The following is a 19,799-nucleotide window of genomic DNA, read 5'->3' on the forward strand; positions in this document are numbered from 1 at the left end:
GGGGTGAGGTCAATGTTAGTAGACATTGACCTCACCCTTATTCTCCTCTCACATCACACATTCTTGTTTTTCCCAAGGTCTTGAAACTAGGATTGGATTGCAGCATGCATGTGAGATGCCTTCCTGGGTTGAGCAATCAATTATATATATATATATATATATAGGTCTTTGGTTATTCGGGTTTTCTCCCGCGTAAAATTGGAAGTGTCTTGGCGACGTTTCGATGAAGCCTGAAGATGACAAATGAGACTTCGTCGAAACGTTGCCAAGACACTTCCAATATATATATATATACACACACACACATATCAGCCTATATATATATATATGGACCTTTTTTCTATTGATGGTTGCTACACACAATGGATGATTATTTGAGGACTAGGAGGGGAGGCAGATTGCTGGTGGAGTGAATAGATTCATGTTGATCAAACATCAGGATGATGATGATGATGATGATGAGATCCATTCAGTTGTGTCTGACATTTGAGGATTCCATGGGCCAGGTCTCTCCACATCCTCTGATCTTGCACTACTTCTTTGAGTTTTTCTATGCTCAGGCTGGTATCAGCTTTGATGGTGTCCAGGCATCACGTTCTTTGATGTTACTCTTGAGTATTTCTGCCTTCAGCTCTTTTTCACCACTGGAACAATCTTGTCTCTTTACCATCTTCTGAAACCTTGATGTTCTCCAGGACTGAGTGAATGAGATAGCGCTGCTCTCAGTTCTTGCCTGCTGATCTTGTTCCTTCTTTGAGAAGAGTCAATTCTCACCAAACACCTACTAGATGATGAGATACATAGAAGGACCTCCTCATATACCTTAAATCTGGGCAGTCTGGTAAGAGGGAAAGGTGGTTTTTCAAAGCGCAACTATCTATTTACAGACCCCTATTTACATTTACATTTACATTACTATCTATCTATTTACAAACTGTGCTAAACAAATAATTCCATCAACACTGTCAAACTATTTACTGAATCTGCACTACTATTAATCTTCTCATAGTTCCCATCACCAATCTCTTTCCACTTATGACTGTATGACTGTAACTTTGTTGCTGGCAATCCTTATGATTTAGAATAGAATAGAATAGAATTTTTATTGGCCAAGTGTGATTGGACACACAAGGAATTTGTCTTGGTGCATATGCTCTCAGTGTACATAAAAAAAAGATACCTTCATCAAGGTACAACATTTACAACACAACTGATGGTCAATATATCAATATAAATCATAAGGATTGCCAGCAACAAGTTATAATAATATATTATAATAATTATAAGTTATTATCCTTATGATTTATATTGATATATTGACCATCAATTGTGTTGTAAATGTTGTACCTTGATGAACGTATCTTTTCTTTTATGTACACTGAGAGCCTATGCACCAAGACAAATTCCTTGTGTGTCCAATCACACTTGGCCAATAAAAAATTCTATTCTATTCTATTCTATTCTATTCTATTCTATTCTATTCTATTCTATTCTATTCTATTCTATTCTATTCTATCTTGGGATGGACACTAACGTGGGTAGGTTTTGTGGATTGACGCTTAGGAAAATGTGAGCAATCTTATCTGAATCCAGCCCATTTCCCCCCCCCCCGTTTCCATTATAACTGGCATCAATGAACGTTATCTAGTGATGTCACTCTGTTGCCCCTAATTTGGGGCAACTTTTAGCACTTCTGTTTATGTTTTCTGTTTTACTGCCAATGCATAAGGGAAAATGAATTATGATAATGTCAATCAAGGGGCACATTCATCTATTGAATGTTGAGATTTCTTTTTATGGATTTTGCTTTTTGGGGGAAATTTATGAATGACATGCCTTGGTAGATAATGTAAAACAAATGAATATAAAGTAAGCTTGTCTCAATAGGCACAGAAGCAATTCCAAAGTTTATTATGTCTCCAAAATACAAGAGTGGGGGGGGGGAGATGTTGTACATTGACTATCAATAGACCTGGGAACACGGTTCATGGCCAGCCAGTGTGATTTAAATGGCTTTATCTATTGTTTATGCACAAGAAAAATCTTCCTTCTGCGCTTGGAAAATTGACTATTTCTATTGTCCCAAAGGTGCTTTTGTAAAGGGCAACTGGACTTCGTGTTTCCTTAATACATTTCGCTTCTCATCCAAGAAGCTTCTTCAGGTCTATTTTCTTTGTTTTCTCCATTTCGCTTCTCATCCAAAAAGCTTCTTCAGTTCCGCTGAATAACAGAAGAAGCATCTTGGATGAGAAGCGAAACGTCTTCACGGGAAAACAAAGTCCAGTTGCCTTTTGGAAAAAGCACTTTTGGGATAACCCTGACCTGGATGACTGACAATCTCCATAGACATTTCTTTGAAAACGTTTTGCTTCTCATCCAAGAAGCTTCTTCTGTTTTTCTGAAGAAGCTTCTTGGATGAGAAGCAAAACGTTTTCAAAGAAAAAACTAACAAAGTCCATGACCTGGATGGCTGAAAATCTCCGTAGACTATTTCTATTGCTGAATTTCTGACTATAGTTGGACCTTTATTTATTTTATTTATTTATTATTTCAATTTTTATACCGCCCTTCTCCCAAAGGACTCCCAAAGGTGGTTTACAGCCAGAATAAAACAACTGATACAAAAATTAAAACCAATTTAAAAGACAAAAATTCGAATTTGGCTGGAAACTATAAAAATCCAATAAAAACCCCATTTAAAAACCCTTAGGCCAGTCCTGCGCAAAGGAACAGAAATGTTTTCAGCTCGCGACGAAAGGTCCGGAGATCAGGGAGTTGGCAGATCCCTGGTGGTAGCTCGTTCCAGAGGGTTGGAGTCCCCACAGAGAAGGCCCTCCCCCTGGGGGTCGCCAGCCGACATTGTCTGGCCGATGGCACCCTGAGGAGACCCTCCCTATGAGAGCGCACTGGTCGATGGGAGGCCACCAGTAGCAGCAGGCGGTCCTGTAGATAACCCGGTCCTATGCCATGGAGCACTTTATTTTATTTTATTTTATTTTATTTTATTTTATTTGCATTTATATCCCACCCTTCTCCAAAGACTCAGGGCGGCTTACACTATGTCAAGCAATAGTCTTCATCCATTTGTATATTATATACAAAGTCAACTTAATTGCCCCCAACAATCTGGGTCCTCATTTTACCTACCTTATAAAGGATGGAAGGCTGAGTCAACCTTGGGCCTGGTGGGACTTGAACCTGCAATATTGCAAGCAGTTGATGTTAATAACAGGCTGCATTAGCCTGTTGAGCCACCAGAGGCCCAAAGGTGGTAACTAACACCTTTGGGGAGGGGGTTGCTTTGTTGGCTGCTGCACTCATAATACAGATCTCCCATGGATATTGATAGACTTGGGCTCAGGTTTGACACCATGCCGTAAGCTGGGTTAACCCCAGTTTTGTTTTCATCAAGCAAAGATTTGTCGCTTTCAGATTACTTAGCTCGTTCTAACGCATTTTATTCTGCAAAAGAAAACATCTCCTTCACTGGTCTTATCCATTTAAAATTTTATTTTAACAGAACGACAGAGTTGGAAGGGACCTCGGAGGACTTCTAGTCCAACCTCTTGCAGGAAACCCTAAACCTGTGATGGTGAACCTCCCTGTGGTCACGTGCGCTGTCACCAGGCAGCCAGATGGTCTTTGTGGGTGCCGGAGCACCAGAAAACAGCTTGAAAACGGCCAAAAAACAGGCCAGGCTGTTTTCGTGCTGTTTTTCATGCCATTTTTGGCCATTTTCGGGCTCAAGAAATGGATTGAAAATGGCCCCAAAACGGCCTGAAAACAGCCCAAATAATGGCCCCAAAACAGGTATACGTGTTGTGTCTGTGCCCCCTGAGCCGGGCCTGCTGCCAGAAAGTGACTTGGAAAGTGAGGGGGAAGGGCCATGTCACTGGTTAATTGTTCTTGTGAGGAAATTTTTCCTTAGTTCTAGGTTGCTTCTCTCCTTGATTAGTTTCTATCCTTCTTGTCCTTTAGGTGACATAGGGTGAAGGCAGGATTGAACCTGATTTAATTCTCCCTCCGTTGGACAAGAAATGCTCAGAGATATTCATCATGTATTTTTAGAGCACCCAATCTGCACCCCAGCCTAACGAAGTCAACGTCCCCATTTCTGCGGGATTTTAATGCTTCTCTCCCTCCCCTCCGATTTACTATGTTTAACACTGATTCACTGCTTTAATTTCCCAGGATCTAATGTGATACATTGAGACAGTTTGCATTGTTGTTTGCCTTTTGAACACCAGGCATTTCCACATCTCTCCCCCTGCACACACACACACTCTCTCTCTTTCATCTAATAAATGTTTCATGATAAGAGAAAATTATAGCTGAACTAAGGAGGGAGCTTCAAAGCTTAGAATTAACACAACTGTCCCTGTCAAACCAAAATATGTTTGTTTTGGGGTTGCTATGCAGTGCCATGCTTTGCATTTCTGGGCCAAGAAACAGACAGGAGGTTGGACAACGAGCTCATGGTGCGACCAGAACAATCTGGAACTGAACACACTCAAAACTGTAGAAATCAGGGGTGAAATCCTGCAGGGTTCTGACAGGTTCTGGAGAACCGGTAGCAGAAATTTTGAGTAGTTCAGAGAACTGGCAAATGCCACCTCTGGCTGGCCCCAGAGTGGGATGGGAATGGAGATTTTGCAGTATCCTTCCTCCAGGAGTGGGGAGGAAATGGGGATTTTGCAATATCCTTCCCTGCCACGCCAACGAAGTCATGCCCACCAAGCCACACCATGCCCACCAAGCCAAGCCCACAGAACCGGTAGTAAAAAAAATTGGACTTCACCACTGGTAGAAATGGTGGTAGACTTTAGGAGAAACCCTTCCATACTTCCACATCTCACAATACTGGACAACACAGTATCAACAGTAGTGACCTTCAAATTTCTAGGTTCTACCGTATCGCAAGATCTAAAATGGACAGCTAACATCAAAAACGTCATCAAAAAAGCACAACAAAGAATGTTCTTTCTGCACCAACTCAGGAAGCTCAAACTGCCCAAGGAGCTGCTGATCCAGTTCTACAGAGGAATTATTGAGTCTGTCATTTGCACCTCTATAACTGTCTGGTTTGGTTCTGCAACCCAACAAGAAAGACACAGACTTCAGAGGATCATTAGAACTGCAGAAAAAATAATGGCTACCAACCTGCCTTCCATTGAGGACCTGGATACTGCACGAGTCAAAAAGAGGGCTGGGAAAATATTTGCAGATCCCTCACATCCTGGACATAAACTGTTTCAACTACTACCCTCAAAACGACGCTATAGAGCACTGCACACCAGAACAACTAGACACAAGGACAGTTTTTTTCCCCGAAGGCCATCACTCTGCTAAGGAAATAATTCCCTCAACACTGTCAACTATTTACTAAAACTGCACTACTATTAATCTTCTCATCGTTCCCATCACCTATCTCCTCCCACTAATGACTGCATGACTGTAACTTTGTTGCTTGTATCCTTACAATTTATATTGACTGTTTCCTAGTATGATTTGATTGCTTATTTGTACCTGTGATTATCATTAAGTGTTGTACCTTATGATTTTTGATGAACATATCTTTTATTTTATGTACACTGAGAGCTTATGCACCAAGACAAATTCCTTGTGTGTCCAATCACACTTGGCCAATAAAAAATTCTATTCTATTCTATTCTATTCTATTCTATTCTATTCTATTCTATTCTATTCTATTCTATTCTATTCTATTCTATTCTATTCTATTCTCTGCAGTGGGACAGACACCACTTCTTCCCTCCCTTTAGGCTAACCATAAGCCAAAAACTGGAAAGCAAGGATGCCACAGCACCAAACAAACATTGATTTGATTTCAAGATTCATTACATGGTTACTATGATAACACTCCTGTCATCTGTTTAATAATGTATGACTTCTGGCACATTAAAATTTATAGTACAGTTAAAAAAAATGTTTGCTAGACTCTGTGAGCCAACACGTATCAAAGGTTTGTAGGGATCACAAAATCTCTTGGGTGTAATTAAAGTTGCGGCGTTATATAACTGAATTTAATTCTCTGACTTTTTTTTTAATCTGATCTCAATGGAATGGCAAAAGAAGAAGGGGACGACAGAGAACGAGGTGGCTGGATGGAGTCACTGAAGCAGTTGGTGTGAGCTAAAATGGACTCCAGAGGATGGTAGAGGATAGGAAGGCCTGGAGGAACATTGTCTATGGTGTCGCGATGGGACGGACATGACTTCGCAGCTAACAACAACAGGTAGATAGATAGATAGATAGATAGATAGATAGATAGATAGATAGATAGATAGATAGACTGATCGATCAATCCAAGGGAATCCTGCAAGTCCCTTGACTTCAAGGTGATCAAACCGGTCAGTCCTAGAGGAGATCAACCCTGACTGCTCTTTAGAAGGCCAGATCCTGAAGAGGATACTGAAATACTTTGGCAACCTAATGAGAAGGAAAGACTCCCTGGAGAAGAGCCTAATGCTGTGAACGATGGAGAGCAAAAGAAGAAGGGGACAGCAGAGAACGAGGTAGCTGGATGGAGTCACTGAAGCGGTCAATATGAGCTCAAATGGACTCCAAAGGATGGTAAAGAACAGGAAGGCCTGGAGGAACATTGTCCATGGGGTCGCAATGGGCCAGACACGACTTCGCAACTAACAACAACAACAACAACAACAACAACAACAGCTACAACAATGGAATATGGGCAAAGTGTAGTTTAGATATATTTTTAAAATAATAACCAAAACCACTGTCAAAATAACAAAACCAATGTCACAGTATCACAATGCAAACATTTGTACATGTGTACATGTGTACAACATTATAATCAAGAAAAGAGAATAGTTGTAGCTCAGTGTTGAATTGTCGGGTCCTTGGTGTTTTCTGAGCTTGGTTGTTTTCTTGTAGGTGTTTCATTACCCAACTGGGTAACATTATCATGGCTGGAAGGGACTCGTATATAAACAGAAAGAAAACCCCACTCCCTTCTAGCACTGATGATGTTACCCAGTTGGGTAATGAAATGTGTACAAGAAAACAACCAAACTCAGAGAGCAGCAAAGACCCCAAAATTATAAACCTCGTACCAAAAGGGAGTTTTCCATGTTATGAGGGTAAACTGGTACTGCCCATAATTTTCCTCCTCTTATCTCCCCCTTCCCCCATTCCTCTTTTAGGAAAAAAAAAGGATTGTATAAATAGGTATAAATCTTGCCCATTTTAACTACCAAGATTCTGCATTCCTTCCAATTTCAAATGGATTTTTAAAATGCTTTGTTTAAAAAACAAACGAACATGTGAATTGGTTTGTCATTTGCAACCTCTTCCGAGCTATGGAGATTTTGCACACAAATTAACTTACAACACAATGTTTTAACATGCATTTCTCCAAAGGGCTTTTGTTTTATCTACATTTTCCCAATGACCTACTTTAGAACATTTAGCCAATGTAGTTTTGCAAACCAGCTGTGAATTTCTGTTGTAACCGGCTCGTTAAAAAACACACACACACAAATCAGTAATATACATACTTATATATTTTGAAGTCCTTGGCCTTCCCTTCCTCTACTGTCCTAATACAATAGACATTAATCCACTCTGTTCCGTTATTCAGCCTTACTTGTGTTCTGAAAAATATACTGGACATCTTTTCACCATAAGCAGGAATCGCATCTTTTGAAAGTGTTCTACCTGCCCAGGTATTTTTTTTTTTATGTACTGCAAGTGATCTGTTATACGGTCCTACATTATTTCTGGAGACATGTATAGCTGCAAAATATGGATTGTGCATTTCATCTTCGGTTTGCATTTTAGGTCCAAAGGCAAGACAGAAATTGCGGTGAATGGTTTGTCATATTCCGTCATCTCAACAGAATCTGCACTAGCTCTCTGAAGTTAACAGAGTATAAGAGTTGGAAGGGACCTTGGAGGTCTTCTAGTCCAACCCCCTGTTAAAGCAGGAAACCCTTTAACATCACAGACATGTGTCTGTCCAGTCTCTTTTTAAAAGCCTCCAATGATGAAGCACCCACAACTTCTGGAGGCAAGTTGTTCCATTGGTAAATTATTCTCACTGTCAGGAAATTTCTCCTTCATTTCAAGTTGCTTCTCTCCTTCATTAGCTTCCATCCATTGCTTCCATGTCTTGCCTTCTGGTGCTCAGAAAAATAGTTTGACCCTCTGGTCTTTGTAGGAACCCCTCAAATATTGGAACAGCCTTATCATGTCACTTCAACTCCTACCCTCAAAACAACGCTACAGAGCACTGCACACCAAAACAACTAGACACAAGAACAGTTTTTTTCCCCGAACACCATCACTCTGCTAAACAAATAATTCCCTCAACACTGTCAAACTATTCACTAAGTCTGCATTACTATTACTATTAGTCTTCTCATCATTCCTATCACCCATCTCCTCCCACTTATGACTGTATGATTGTAAATTTGTTGCTTGTATCCTTACGATTTATATTGATTGTTTCCTAGTATGATTCGATTGCTTATTTGTACCCGATGACTATCATTAGGTGTTGTACCTTATGATTCTTAACAAATGTATCTTGTCTTTTTATGTACACTGAGAGCTTATGCACCAAAGACAAATTCCTTGTGTGTCCAATCATACTTGGCCAATAAAGAATTCCTATTCTATTCTATTCTATTCTATTCTATTCTATTCTATTCTATTCTATTCTATTCTATTCTATTCTATTCTATTCTATTCTATTCTCTTTGTTAGACAAGACATACCCAATTCCTGCAACTGTTCTTCGTATGTTTTAGTCTTCTGTCTCCTAATCCTCTCATCTTCCAATTTACAGGCAGGCAAAGTTTTGTTGCTGCTGTTGTTGCTGCTCAGTGGTAAAATTCAATTTTTATTTTTTTTTACTATTGGTTCTGTGGGAATGGCTTGGTGGGCTTGGTGTGGCTTGGTGAGCGTGGCAGGGGGAGGGTACTGCAAAATCTCCATTCCCTCCCCACTCCTGGGGGAAGGATATTGAAAAATCCCCATTCCCACCCTACTCTGGAGCCAACCAGAGGTGGTATTTGCCGGTTCTCCAAACTATTCAAAATTTCCGCTACCGGTTCTCCAGAACCTGTCAGAACCTGCTGGATTTCAGCCCAGCTGCAGCTGCTTTTTTGCATTATGTAAGCACTGGCTTGGCCTTTAAGATTTTTCCCAAACTGGGTGCAGCGTTGACGTTCAAGTTCCTGGCATCTGCCTTATTTCTGTAGCGATGTACCACTTCATTGTGATGCTAGAGCCATTGGCTAAATCTGCACCATCACACACCCTTCCCGGCAACAAAACAACGGATGGACCACACAAGACACTTTAGCAATCAAAAGAAGAATTCGGTTTCCTCTCCTCTTCTAGTTATGCTTCCCTCTGCTTTGTTCATGCCAGCCAAGGCTGTTTTTGAAAAAAAAAATGAAATTAAAATGTCAAATGCCAAAGAATGCTGGCTTAGGCTGCGTTCCTTTCCTGTGGATGACAGTTACACAGTGGATGACCCATTCAAACAGGGCCTTTGGCAGCCTTACAAGAGGGAGAAAAAAAATGAGCTCTTAACAACTGAGGATGGTTACAATGGAGGATGAATTTGGGCAGAAGTCAAAGGAATGGGAACGGAGAATCTTCTATCCGGAGAAGAGCAACAAAGATGATTAGGGGGCTGGAGGCTAAAACATATAAGGAACGGTTGCAGGAATTGGGTATGTCTAGTTTAATGAAAAGAAGGACTAAGGGTGACATGATAGCAGTTTTCCAGTATCTCAGGGGCTGCCACAAAGAAGAGGGAGTCAAACTCTTCTCCAAAGCACCTGAAGGCAGGACAAGAAGCAATGGGTGGAAACTAACCAAGGAGAAAAGCAACTTAGAACTAAGGAGAAATTTCCTGACAGTTAGAACAATTAATCAATGGAATAGCTTGCCTCCAGAAGCTGTAAATGCTCCAATACTGGAAGTTTTTAAGAAGAGATAACCCATCTGTCTAAAGTGGTGTAGGGTTTCCTGCCTAGGCAGGGGGTTGGACTAGAAGACCTCCAAGGTCTCTTCCAATTCTGTTATTCTAGGCAATTTCGGAGCTTCCATTCAAATAGCTATGCTCAAACTTAGTTTAACCCTTGATGTTTGCTAGGGGCCACAACTCTGGAAGCACCCTTTGAGACTTATTCCCTGGGAGTCTCCTTTCTCCTCCATCCCTCCTAATGATGACAGAATATGTTGTGGTTCTCCGGCAGCCTGCAGAGCTGGCAGCATAGTCAGACAATGAGGAGGCTGGGGAGGAACATGGGCCAGTCCTGGAGTCTGGGGAAGGCTCGGATGAGGGCTCTGCATTGGAGGCAGACAGGGAGCCAGGGCCATCTGGGAGTGTGCTGCCACTGGAGCCTCCAGAGTCGGACATCAGCAAAGCAGAGGAACAGGAGGAGCCTGTTCCCAGTGCGCACATGCGCAGAGCTGCCAGAAGGCAAGAACAGTTAAAACAAAAGGGATGACTCAGGAGTAAGGCTTGGAGATGATCGGCCCCTCCCATAAAACATAAAGGAAGCATAAAACATAAAGGCACGTGGCCCTTTCCAGGAAGCAACTGTTGTTCGTGCTGGTTGGTTTCTGTTGTGACTCATCCTCCCTCCTCTCCTCAGCCGGGCCCCTCCCGTTTCCAACCGGGCCTGTTATCAGACTCCGAGTCTGATAATGAAGATGAACGGCCTGTCATGCCTCCAGCCCCCAGCCCTGGCCCCATGCCCGGAGAGGATTCCAGGAGTGAACAAACAAGCCCGATAAACCTCACTCATACGGCGTGTGCTCCTTTGGCTCAGCCATCAGAGGAAGCCAGCCCGGTATTGGAATTGCTCGGGCCTACTCCTTCTGACCCCTCCCTTTCCCAAACAGCAGAAGACAATTCAAAGTGGGAGGATCCTCGCTTCCGGAGATCTGAGAGGTGACGCCAGCAGAAGGAAGAGAGGGGCAGGCCTGGATAAATGCTGAGTCATGGAGCCACACCCCACACCCTATATAAAGGACCTGCTTTTGGTATTCCAACCTTGAGTCAAGCAAAGTCTTATCGAGTTTGCTGATACCGGACCCTATCGCTGAAGTCACAACTTGGACTCCTGCCTGCCCTGATAAACCTCGAAGGGACTTGACAAGCTGCAGAGGCTTCGTTGCCAAGTTTGCCACGGACTTCCTTGACTCGTTCGTCGGAGTGGGGGGTGGGACACGACAGTTTCAATACTGCAGCTCTGTGTTGACTCTGTGTTCTGTGTGGCCTTGCAAAGTTAATTACCAATTAGGTCTTCGCACAGTGTCAAGGGAGATAAAGGTGGGTGTTTATCAGTCTTATCAGAAGAACTGTGGCAGACTTCTGTCGGACTCTTTACAACTATTTGGGACTCACCTGTGAATGAACAAATTGAGAATGAACAGACTCTGAATGAGCAGAAATCACAGCCGTTAAAATAAAAAGAGGGGTTTGGGGACTCATTGTGTACTTTCACCGTATCAGGAAGCCTAGGTCAGAATAGAATAACAGAGTTAGAAGGGACCATGGAGATCTTCCATTCCACCCCTGCTCAAACAGGAAACCCTTCAGTCAGATGTTTGTCCAATCTCTTCTTAAAAACCATCAGTTCTTGGAGCATTCTTGGAGCATTCCGGTGGCAAGTCATTCCACTGATTAATCGTTCTCATTGCTACCAGCATCATACAGCAGTGGCCAAAATTGTGGAAACCTTTTGGGAAAAGCGTATTTTCTAAAACTAGCTAATAACATCACTTTTTTGAGGGGGGAGTAGTACCGTAAAATTATATATCAATGGAAAGATTAGTTAATCAAGAATGTCATGCAATAACTTTTATGAAGGATTTGCTATCAGAATAGCAGTTACAGTATAAAGAAGAAAAATGAAACAGGTAGAAAAAACGAGATATGCAAAAATTATCACCATGTCAGTTAATACTTAGTTGGGTAAACTTTAGCATGAATTATGGTCTTACAACGTCTTCCCATGGAGTGAATCAAGTCTTTTAGTTCTGCAGCTGTTATAATGTGAAACCAAGATTGAATGATGGTTTCTATTAACTGGGTTTTATTGCTGGGTCGCTTCTGATTAACAAGTTTCTTTAGTCGGTTCCATAGATTTTCAATTGGGTGAAGGTTTGAGCTATTCCCAGGCCATTCCAGCAGTGGAATAGGATTATCTTGAAGCTCCCCCCCCCATCAAACCTCAAAAATACATTTTTCCCAAAAGGTTTCCACAATTTTGGTCACTACTGTATTTTGTTTTGCATTTTCTAATTGTATATTACTTTTTTCCTCCAGGAGAACAAGGTCTTTGCATGGTTTTATGAGCCTCCACCCCTGGCGGTATATCTCAGAAACCATGAAGGTTGTACACCGAACAGCTTCCATATATTATTTTCCTTGTATTCGATCGCCAGTCATTGCCATGCCATCTGTCGGTCAGTTCATAAATGGGAGAGATGGATTTTTCAGTTCCCTTAGTTGAAGTGAGACCAAATTAAGGATGGCTAATTAGGCTAACCAGACCATAACTCTAGTGTTTCCCGTCAAAGGCAAGCAACATTGTCACCAAGATTGAATAGAAGGGGAAAAGTTGGCCCCTATGATTAGCTATCCATGTAATGAATGTTGTCATCCATCATGTTCTCTTAGTAAACCAAAGATAACTCTTTCTGGAGACCAATTCTAATCTGCCAAAAGAATTGGGTTTTTTTCTTTCTGTCTGTCTTTTCTTATCTGACCAAAAGGGTTTAGAGCAGGGGTGTCCAAACTTGGTCCCTTTAAGACTTGTGGACTTCAACTCCCAGAGTTGGGTTTTTTTCTTTCTGTCTGTCTTTTCTTATCTGACCAAAAGGGTTTAGAGCAGGGGTGTCCAAACTTGGTCCCTTTAAGACTTGTGGACTTCAACTCCCAGAGTACCTCAGCCAGCTTTGCTGGCTGAGGGACTCTGGGAGTTAGTCGTCTTAAAGGATTTGGACACCTAATTTAGAGGTTCAATATGTTGTGACCCAGGCCCAAGTAGGTAGTAGAAAATTCAGTCCGTGGAAAAAAAAAAAAAAACTTGATTCGAACAGCTGAGAATTTCTTCATTCCCAGTGTCGTTCAACTCAAATTAAAATAAATTCCTCCCAACACAAATTCCTCAGTCCTATCGCAAGCCTTGGTCCAATTAGGCAAACTAAGGGAGTCAAACTATTATCCAAAGCACCTGTGGGTAGAACAAGAAGCAATGGGTGGAAACTAATCAAGGAGAGAAGCAACTTAGAGCTAAGGAGAAATTTCCTGACAGTTAGAACAATCAATAAGTGGAACAACTTGCCTGCACAAGTTGTGAATGCTCCAACACTGGAAAATTTTTAAGAAAATGTTAGATAGCCATTTGTCTGAAATGGTGTAGGGTTTCTTGCCTCGGCAGGGGGTTGGACTAGAAGACCTCCAAGGTCCCTTCAAATTCTGTTAATATGTTATTATGTTATGTTAAGCTGCCAAAGGCCCTTCTTGGCAAACATTCAGAAGTCACAAAAATAAATGCAAGATGTAGACGAAGCAGAAGATGAAGCTACCAATGTTGTTTTCCAGAAAAGAGCCAAAACGCCATTACTGGTCCTTTAAGCCTTATGGGAGGGGCCAATCATCTCTTGGCCCTACTCCCGAGTTGTCTTCTCTGCTTGAGCTGCTCTTGCCTTCTGGCAGCTCTTCTCATGCTTGCATCATGAACAGGCTCCTCCTATTCCTCTGCCTCACTACTATCAGTCTCTGGAGGCTCTGGAGTCCACACCTCACTCCATGATGGCCCTGGCCTCACCTCAGCCTCATCGCTATCCGACTCTGTTGCCAGCTCCGCAGGCTACTGGCGGATCACAACACAATATACAATTTGACTTGGAACCAAACTTCTGGATGAACACCTGAGCTCCATAAAGGTTGATTCCGTCTGGCAACTAATAGCTTCAGGTCTGGCATCGGAAGTCAACAACCAACCCCTTGGAGATGATCAGCTAGTCCTCCCTGTGCCAGGAATCTGTCTCCCCCTTCAAGTTCCTTCCAGGACAAGTGAGAAATAGTCAACCTTCAGATGTCTCTGCTCATTTTTCCTTTATTTATTTCTTTATTTTGGGCTATAATGCCTCAACCCAGGAGACTTGTCAGGAATTGATTGCAAACTGAGATATGTTTCAACTTATTGTCTTGCACCCTGCACAGAACACTCTGGTCATTCGTCATGTTATTGATTCGATAAATAACTCCCTGCAGTCGTCTGTTATTTTTTTGTTCCATGCCTTTGGATCTGATCCCTTGGATGGCGCGGTAAACACGACTATCGGGAGGGGGAGCGATCTATAAAAAAATATTCTAAAGAGAGAAAAGATGTCCAACCTTTTGAAAGCAGTAGCACGGCTTCATTGTGTGTCGTTAAAGGGCCCTCAAGTAAATTCATGTTTGGAACTATTCATTATTATTATTATTATTATTATTATTATTATTATTATTATTATTATTATTATTATTATTATTATTATTATTATTATTATTATTATTATTTATTAGATTTTTATACTGCCCTTCTCTCGAAGGACTCAGGGCGGTGTACAGCCAACATAAAAACAGTAACAAAATACAATTAAAATAAACAATTAAAAAACTTATTATAAAATTGGCCAAATTTAAAACATATTAAAATTTAAAACCCATTAAAATACATCCAAAAATTTAAAATTTAAGCCAACCCCGCGCGAGTAAATAAATACGTCTTCAGCTCGCGGCGAAAGGTCCGAAGGTCAGGCAATTGGCGCAAACTAGGGGGAAGTTTGTTCCAGAGAGTAAGAGCCTCCACAGAGAAGGCCCTTCCCCTGGGGGCCGCCAACCGACATTGCTTAGCGGACGGCACCCTGAGAAGTCCCTCTCTGTGTGAGTGTACGGGTCGGTGGGAGGCATGAGGTAACAGCAGGCGGTCCCGTAAGTACCCAGGCCCTAAGCCATGGAGCGCTTTAAAGGTAGTAACCAACACTTTTGGTTACACAGCAGATGAAAGGCTTAAAAAAAATGATATTCTGCTATTTTGCAGATGTTCCACTTCCCAAGTAGGTAGGTAGGTAGGTAAGTAGGTCGATAGATAGATAAAATAGATAGAATTCTTTATTCGCCAAGTGTGATTCGACATACAAGGAATTTGTCTTTGGTGCATATGCTCTCAGTGTACATAAAAAGACAAGATACATTCGTCAAGAATCATAAGGTACAACGCAAAGATAAACCTTCACATTTATCGTCCAAGACTTTAAAAAATCTCATTTATTTTGAGGTTTTTTAAAAAAGGAAGGGATGAATTCTTGAATTGGTAAGGAAGGAAAATATATTGACATATAATCAAAGGGGCTATTTTCTAAGTTATACCTTTGAAAAACAGAAGAGTAGAAAAATCAGAAAAGAGCAAAGCAGATAATAATGTTCCTGGTGATGAAATGTTTACTGGTTTTGACATTAAAAATAATATGCTGTAATTCCCATAAAATGTTATCAGCGGTAAAGCGCGAAATATGTTAATGAGGTCCTTGATTCAAATTGTCATTCTTTTAAAAAAGTGGTTAAAACACCAGGCTAGAAGGCAGGAGACTGTAAGTTCTAGTTCAGCCATAGGCATGATAGCTGGCTAGGTGACTTTGGGCCAATCACCAGGAGACTGTGAATTCTAGTCTCACTTTAGGCATGAAAGCCCACTGGGTGACTTCGAGCCAATCCCCAGGAGACAGTGAGTTCTAGCCTGCCTCAGGCATGAAAGCCCATTGGGTGACTTTGGGCCAATCACCAGGAGTCAGTGAGTTCTAGCCCACCTCAGGCATGAAAGCTCATTGGGTGACTTTGGGCCAATCACCAGGAGTCGGTGAGTTCTAGCCCACCTCAGGCATGAAAGCTCATTGGGTGACTTTGGCCCAATCACCAGGAGACGGTGAGTTCTTGTCCCCCCCCACCCAACTTCACAGGGTTATTCTCATGAGGGAAATAGGAGGAGGAGGAGGGGAAGGAGGAGGAGGAGGAGGATGCATTGGATACCTTCTTGAGTTATTTGTAGAAATAATAAAGATGGAATAAAAATAAGCAAATGGATTCTCCCAGAGATGCACTAACAATGATGAGAATCGTGAGTTGTGTAAGGATGGACTTACATCGCTTCATTCTGTCCAGCTAAAACCCTTTTTCAAAAGTTTTTTAAAAAAACCACTTAACACAGTTTAGAAGTTAGAAGAAAAAGATTTGGATCTCATTTCCCCCTTTTCTTTTCACGTAATTAAAAAAAAAATGCTTTCAGCGTTTGAACTTTACCTTTTGTCCCGGATTGTCCACGTTTTCACGATAATCATTGTTTTTTTTTAAAAAAAACACAGGTGTTTTGCTAGCAATGTTTGAAAATGTCAACACTATTTTTTCTAATTAAAATAAAAAAGTTTCTGGATGTTTTGAGTTGGAGAGCAGAAAGCCGCAAAACTTTCACCTTCTCTTAATTGGAAGTGTGATGAAGGATTCTCAGTTTCGCCTTAATTGTTTTTTTTTTTTCCCTTCGCTTTTTAAAAAATAAACCTTTCAGGTGTAAGACTGAACCATGACTTGAATCTTAATGACCAGACATTTAAAAGCCACTGCCCTGAAGATTACACGGGGGGAAGAAGTGAGACACCAGCAAGAAAGCGTGGAAAAGAAAATCTAATTTCTTTCCATTATGAATGGGGGGGAAGAATTTGATTCGGCTGGCATTTTAAAGCAACTCATCAAATTTAGCATTGCCAGCCTGCTACTAGGTGAATAAAATTCATATTACAAGAAACCTTTCCAATTAACAAACACCTGCAAATATATAGGGATTATTAGGAAGAAAGCATGCAAGAATATGTAGATACCGAGAAAAATCATAGACTGAAAATCAGATCTAAGAAGAAATTCTTGCAACAGTTGGATTCACGAGGCCCTTGATGTCGAACCTACGGCATGCATGGCAGAGGAAGTATGCAGAGCCCTCTCTGTGGACACGCATGCTGTCGCCAGCTGCTTTTGTGGTTTCTGGCATGCATATGCCCGAAAATGGCCCCAAAAAATGTCCTCAAAACAGACTGTTTTTTCAGGCCTTTTTCGGGTCTTTTTCCAGACAGATTTCTGGGCCAAAAACAACCTGAAAACAGACTGAAAAACAGTCTGGAAACAGCTCAAAAAAACAGTCAAAAATGCCCTAAAAACAGGAATGTGCATGTCAGCCAGCTGATCTTTGGGTTTCCAGAGTTCCGGCATGCACACTTGCATAAGCATTCGTGCACATTCTGGTTTGTACACTTGGCGCTGAAATCATTCACCATCACTGCACTAGGCAATCAAAGGTAAAGGTTCCCCTCGCACATACGTGCTAGTCGTTCCCGACTCTAGGGGGTGGTGCTCATCTCCGTTTCAAAGCTGAAGAGCCAGCGCTGTCCAAAGACGTCTCCATGGTCATGTGGCCGGCATGACTCAATACCAAAGGTGCATGGAACGCTGTGACCTTCCCACCAAAGGTGGTCCCTATTTTTTTCTATTTGCATTTTTACGTGCTTTCGAAACTGCTAGGTTGGCAGAAGCTGGGACAAGTAACGGGAGCTCACCCCGTTACACGGCAGCACTAGGGATTCGAACCACTGAGCTGCCGACCTTTCAATCGACAAGCTCAACGTCCTCTAAGAAACTCTGAAGAAAGAAAAAAAAATACACCTCTACAAGTTCTGAAGAAATTTTAAGTCTCCTTAATGAAGAGCTAACCAGACCCAGATTAGCAAAACATGGGTCCCACATTTCTAACATTGATAATATAAAGAGCTGCGATGGGACCTCCGAAACATATTCAAGTTTTAAGCACGCGACAGAGGAGATCATCATACAACTGAATCAAGAGTTGACACATGAAAAGCTTTATCATCTCTACAAGCATCTCAATCTGGCCTTGGGGAAAAACGCTGCTACCGACGGCAAGTATTTCAACCCAGGGTTGAGGGGGCACCCCGTCAAAGTCTTTTTTTTTAAATTTGCATTTATATCCCGCCCTTCTCCTAAGACTCAGGGCGGCTTACACTGTGTTAAGCAATAGTCTTCATCCATTTGTATATTATATACAAAGTCAACTTTTATTGCCCCCCCAACAATCTGGGTCCTCATTTTACCTACCTTATAAAGGATGGAAGGCTGAGTCAACCTTGGGCCTGGTGGGACTTGAACTTGCAGTAATTGCAAGCAGCTGTGTTAATAACAGACAGACTTAGTCTGCTGAGCCACCAGAGGCCCTTGCTGGTTGAAAGATTGACGTTATCATGAGGTGAAATGGAGCAGAGGACCAGTGATGGGTTTCAAAAAAAAAATTAATACCAGTTCTGTGAATGTGGCTTGGTGGGCGTGGCAGGGGAAGGATACTATAAAATCTCCATTCCCTGCCCACTCCAGGGGAAGGATACCGTAAAATCTCCATTCCCTGCCCACTCCAGGGGAAGGATACCGTAAAATCTCCATTCCCTGCCCACTCTAGGGGAAGGATACTGTAAAATCTCCATTCCCTGCCCACTCCAGGGGAAGGATACTGTAAAATCTCCATTCCCTGCCCACTCCAGGGGAAGGATACTGTAAAATCTCCATTCCCTGCCCACTCCAGGGGAAGGATACTGTAAAATTTCCATTCCCTGCCCACTCCAGGGGAAGGATACTGTAAAATCTCCATTCCTTCCCCACTCCAGGGGAAGGATATTGTAAAATCCCCATTTCCTGCCCACTCCAGGGGAAGGATACTGTAAAATCTTCATTCCCTTCCAATCAGCTGGGACTCGGGAGGCAGAGAATAGATGGGGCGGGGCAGTCAGAGGTGATATTTACCGGTAGTCCGAAATACTCAAAATTTCCGCTACCGGTTCTCCAGAACTGTCCAGAACCTGCTGAAACCCACCTCTGCAGAGAACTCACTCTCCTAGGAGACTGCATATCTGCTATCGTGTCTTGAGAACTCAACAAAAACCCTTCCTCAATTTTTTTTTCTCTGTCCACAGGACTTTCACTTTGATTTCTATTCCTCTCTTCTTTCTGACGGTGAAGGTGCTTTGAAAGCCCCTGTTTTGCCAAGGAAGTCTCCTAGATTAGGGTGGTGTGGCTTATTGAATGGGGTGAAATTGGTCTTTTTGATCCTTTTTTCACAGCTCAAGGGTGGCTTTCAATGATGAAAAATCTCCCAAGGGCAGCTGCTTTCCATTTTTCCTGAGAGGGTATTTTAGAAGAGTGTCCTATTGAGAATCTGTTTTTGTTCTGAGTCACCTTCTCATGCTGTGCCCCGTGGCATTGTGTTTCATCACCAAATGAACTGGATGAAATTCATCAGCTTTGGGAAATTATTATTTTCCATCCTGCGTTCTCTCACTTCTCCTCTGCCCTCTCAAACACAAGCCCCATGATGGAGCTCTATTTCTTTCTTTCTAATGATCAGCATGTTGCCTCTTTTCTTTTCTTTGTCCATTTTTAAAATCTGGATGGAAGAATCGTTTCTTCCAACACCGAGTCTTTTCTAATTGTATAAATGGAGGCATTCTAGTTTCTAGTTAATGGTTTAAGATGGATAGGATAGGATAGGATAGGATAGGATAGGATAGGATAGGATAGGCTAGGCTAGGCTGGATTGGATTGGATAGAATAAATAGAACAGAACAGAACAGAACAGAACAGAACAGAACAGAATAGAATAGAATAGAATAGAGAATTGGAGTAGAGTAGAGTA

The 19,799-nt window shown here is 41.9% G+C and overlaps 1 long non-coding RNA gene across 1 annotated transcript; it reads left to right on the forward strand.

Moving 5' to 3' along the window:
• The first annotated feature begins 477 nt into the window (after positions 1-477).
• Positions 478-6,170, forward strand: LOC131183848 (uncharacterized). The gene is made up of 3 exons (XR_009151854.1): positions 478-841; positions 3,521-3,810; positions 3,979-6,170. It is a non-coding gene; the product is annotated as an uncharacterized LOC131183848 (long non-coding RNA).
• The last annotated feature ends 13,629 nt before the right edge of the window (positions 6,171-19,799 follow it).

This window comes from Ahaetulla prasina, chromosome 11 (assembly GCF_028640845.1).
Source record: "Ahaetulla prasina isolate Xishuangbanna chromosome 11, ASM2864084v1, whole genome shotgun sequence".
In the NCBI taxonomy this organism is placed as follows: Eukaryota; Metazoa; Chordata; class Lepidosauria; order Squamata; family Colubridae; genus Ahaetulla; species Ahaetulla prasina.